The 4,705-nt window shown below is 38.6% G+C and overlaps 1 pseudogene; it reads right to left on the reverse strand.

Moving 5' to 3' along the window:
• Window positions 1–3,064: 3,064 nt before the first annotated feature.
• Window positions 3,065–3,768, reverse strand: LOC115511562 (annotated as a pseudogene).
• Between the last annotated feature and the right edge of the window lie 937 nt (window positions 3,769–4,705).

Below are 4,705 nucleotides of genomic sequence, written 5' to 3' on the forward strand. Positions count from 1 at the left end.
CCAGCCTGCCTCAGAAAAAGTTTGCAAGATACTAGCGTTTCAGGGATTATGGAAAAATAACTTTGTTCCAGCGAATGTGGTTGTTTTCCCTGGTCCACTGGGGCCTTGCCTTTGGGGGACCCACACAGCCTCTACCAGATGTCCTCCCAGCAGGGGAACTGCCTCTCCAGTGTGGCCTGAAGAAGCCCAGACTCCACTCTGCTCCTGGGGATTCACCCTTCCCACCAAAGCACCACCAGGTATTGAACTACAGAGTTTCAGGCTCTGTGCTCCCCCTGTTTATAGTCTTAATGGAATTTAAACCCTCTCTTTTCTCCTTTCTCTCTTTTTAGCTCAGTCCCTGCGGCTGTTTCCACTTTTCCACTTTCTCTCCAGCTGCTTTTAGGGGGGGTGCTTCTCCCGTATTCTCCCCCGACCCCCTGCTGTCTACATCCTCTCTCTGCACGCAAAAGCGGCTTGCTGCCCTCTGCGGCTTCTCTCTCCCCCAGTTCACCTCTGCGTGCCGCGTACCTGCTGAATCTGTCGTTCAGATTGTGCAGATTTTTGTGTTAGTCCTCAAATCAGTTTTCTAGGTGTGCAGGATGGTTTAGTGTTGGTCTGGCTGTATTTCGTGGACACGAGACCCCAAGAAAACTTCAATGCTGTTCCACCATCTTGGCTCCTCTCCCTCTTAATTCTTAATATGGGAATTTAGATTATTTTAGATCACTGATCTTTTCTTATACATACAATGCTATAAATATCCCTATATAAACTGCTGTAGCTGCATTTAACAAATTTTGATAAGTTCTTTCTCATCTTCATTTAGAAAAAAAAAATTTAAGTTCTCTTGAGATTTTTTTCTTTGACCCATGTATTACAGGAGGCACACCTGAGAGATATTGCAGGTTCAGTTTCAGACCACTGTAGTAAAGCAAATATCACAACAAAGTGAGTCAAATAAGTTTTCTGTTTCCCAGCCCATATAGAAGTTATGATTATACTATATTGTAGTCTATTTCGTGTTCAATAGCATTATGTCTAAGAAAAATGTACATACCTTAATTAAAAAACATTTTTTGCTAAAAAATGCTACCCATTATCTGAGCTTTCAATAAGTCATAACCACTGATCATAAATCACCATAACAAATATAATAATAATGAAAAAGTTTGAAATATTGTAAAAATTACTAAATTGGATAGAGAGTCATGAAGAAAGCAGATGTTGGAAAAATGGAACCCACACGCTGGCTTCAGGCAGGGTTGCCACAGACATTTAATTTGTAAAAAAAAAAGCATTATCTACAAAGTGCAATAAAGTGAAGCTGAATAAAAAGAAGTATGTCTGTATTTAGAAGTGTGCTGTTTGGTGTCCACATATTGTGGGCTTTTCCTATTATCTAGTATTGATATCTAGTTTAACTCCATTGTGACCTAAGATTAGATGTAGTAGGTTTTCCATTCTTTTAAATTTGTTAAGTGTGTTTTAGGGTCAAAAATGTAGTCTATATTGCTGAATGTGAAGCTTGAAAAGAATGTGCATGATGATGTTGTAGGATTTAGTCTATACAGGTCAAATACACCCAACTGATTAAGGGTGTTATGTTCAAATGTCCTTCTAAAATTCTTGCTGCCTGATGTATCCATTTCTGAGAGAGGGTTCTTGAAGTTTGCTGACTATGATAGTGGATTCATCTTTTTTTTTTTTTTTTTTTGTAGTTCTATTAGTTTTTGCCTCACACAGTTTGATGCTCTGTTGTTAGTCATATACACATTAAGAATTGTTACGTCTTCTTGGGTAATTGATCACTTTGTCATTATATAATGCCCTTCTTTTTCCCGAATAATTTCCTTGCTTTGAAATTTGCTTTCTGAAATTAATGTAGCTATTTCTGTTGTCTTTTGATATATATTAGCATAGAATATTTTCTCCATCCACTTTTAATCTGTATGTCTCTTTATATTTAAAATGTTTTTCTTGTTGACTTTATGTAATCAGGTCTCGCTTTTGATTCACCCTGAGGATCTCTACCATTTAAATGGTACATTTAGACCATTGTTTTTCAGTGATTATTGTTATATTTAGGCTCATATTTACCGTATTTGTTATTGTTTTCTATTTGATGCTCTTATACTTTGTTCCTATGTTTATCTTCTACTCTTTCCCTGCCTTTTGTGGTTTTAAATGAGCATTTTGTATGATTCAATTTTTTATCCTCTCTTAGTATATAGCATATTTTTTTGTGGGTTTGACCTAGGTTTTGTAATAGATATTTACAGCTAATTTAAGTCCACTTTCAAATGACAGTATACCCGTTCGTCAGTACTGTAATTTATTGTACAATAAACCTAATTCCTTCTTCTAATTCTTTGTATCATTGCTGACATTATTTGCACTTATGAATAAGCATAAGAAACATATAAGCTATATCCATAAGCATACATAATTGAGTGCATTGTTGGTGTTACTACTTTGAAAAATGTATCTGTTGGATCAATTAAGGAGAAGAAAAATAAAAGTTATTTTATCTTCACTTATTCCTCTTTCGATGCCCTTCTTTTATGTACATCTGAGGTTCTGACCTATATTATTTTAATTGTCTCTAAAAAACTTTTGGAATGAAAACTCCACTTTATTGGTTTAGGTTCTGAATTATCTTCCCACAATTAAGTTAATTAGGCACAGTGATTTGTATTTTTTAGAAAACAGTCCTCTTTAGGTTACAAATAGGAAAGAGTATAATTTGCAAATACAAGGATGATTCCAAATCTCAGCTAACCTCTCTTCAAAACTGCAACCTCTCATGTAGTCTTTGGTGAAAATAAAAACTAAAAACAATTGTTTAAACCTATGTTTAACTGTGCGGGATTCTGGTGTAATCCCTGAAAGAGCAGTAAAGCCATGACTATTGGAAAGCTCAGAATATTAGCAGGGCTTGACTTCAAAGTATTTAACAGAGGGCCACGCATTTTGTTTTCCTAAGAGGAGCTAGAAATGATAGATGTCATTTAGTAACGCATTGAAGTGGCATTGTCTGTTGTGAGTATGACACAGAAACTCCAGGGCACCTCTTCCTGATCTATTATTTTGTGTAAGCTTCTCCTACCATAGCATGGTCCTGCTCTCCAGCTGTACAGACAGTCGCTGAGCCATACTGGCCTTCTTTCTTCTGTAATCTGTTGGCAGGGCAGTGACCAACCTGCAGCCAGTGGCTCCACATAGTTATCCCCAGGACAGCTATCCACCCCAGTTGTTCAACTTCTCTAAAAGGGGCAATCCAAACTTGGGTTTTCCAACCACGTATTTTTATGCAAACCAGCCAGAATCCATGGCTTCCAAGTTAGACAAAATCTGACCTGTGAAACCTTCCTGAAATTCCAAAGCATAAATAACATTTATTGTCAATCCTGCCTTTTCTAGAACTTCTGGCGTAGCATCTGTTGTCTAAATAAAAGTTGATCTTTTGGATCCTGAGACCACTTACACAGAATCCCTCAAAAATGCTCTCCATTTATAACCCATGGCCAGACCATCTTCCTCTGCCATAATCAACACTGCTGATTCACCATAGGCCAGGAAAAAAGAATCTGCAGCTGTTACTGTGCCACAGGGTTTGATGAATGCAGGTTTTTGGTTGGCAATCTGCTCTAGGGAGAAAAAACTAATGCGATTATCTTTGGCAACTATATCTTTTCCGGGTACTCGGAAGGATACGACATGGGAAAGGAGTCCTTCGTCCTGTGTCCTTATGGTCAGGCTGTGGGAACAAAGTACATACTCATCCTATTTCAGTCAGAAAGAGCAGACAGGGGTCCATGGCTCGCTGGTGGAGAAAGCCACCAGAGGGAGCTCTTAGGCATTGGTTAGCAAGTTTCTCCAGAGGGCAGGCCTTGTTAAGAACAGACTGCCTGAGTATTTAAAATAAGTCCTTCACCTCCCCACTTCTGCCAGAAACCAAGGGGATTTTGCTCTGGTATTTACTGTGAGAACCTGGTAGAGTTCCTTGAAGTAAATCTTAACAGAGTTGTGGAAGCTTTTCTAATGACTGGTTAAAAGCTGCCCTGGAGCTTTTAACTCTCAGAATTGTCCACACTGAGTCTCCATGAGTTCTTCAATTATGCTTCAGGCTTCCTACCCCTCCCTTCCCACTCAGGTTCTCATAGTGGTTTCATCTTGGCATCTCTGGTCAGGTTATCTGGGACTCCTTGTGTTCTGTCTGTCTCTCCAGTTTTGGGGGGAGCGGTCTCTCCTGTGTCCTCCCATCTTTGAGGGATCGAAGAAACGTTGTTGATTTTTCAGTCTGTTTAACTTTTTACTTGTTAAGACAGCATGACAACTTTTAATATCCCTATTTGCAGTACTAGAAACTGGCCCTAAATATGTAATTTTAACATATAATGTCTTGGCTGTGATTTAATGCCTATACCATGTAACAAGATGTACATCCCTCCCTTGCTGGAGACATTGTGTCCCTGCACCAATATCTCCTAAGCCAGGAGTCTAAAGTCATTCTGGGCACTCAATCCTCCTATTTCCTGTCTCATAAGAGAACAGAAAGCACTAGAAGAAATGGGTTTTTAGGGATCTTCTTTTTTGCATCCAGTTGTGAAACAATGATCTAAACTGTTTTCTCCATTTTTATTTTTAGTTTATTTATTTATTTTTGGGAGGGGATGGGTGCAGAGAGAGTGAGAGAGAGGATCCCAAATAGGCTCCAACTTGT

The sequence above is a fragment of the Lynx canadensis genome, chromosome B1, assembly GCF_007474595.2.
Source record: "Lynx canadensis isolate LIC74 chromosome B1, mLynCan4.pri.v2, whole genome shotgun sequence".
NCBI lineage: Eukaryota > Metazoa > Chordata > Mammalia > Carnivora > Felidae > Lynx > Lynx canadensis.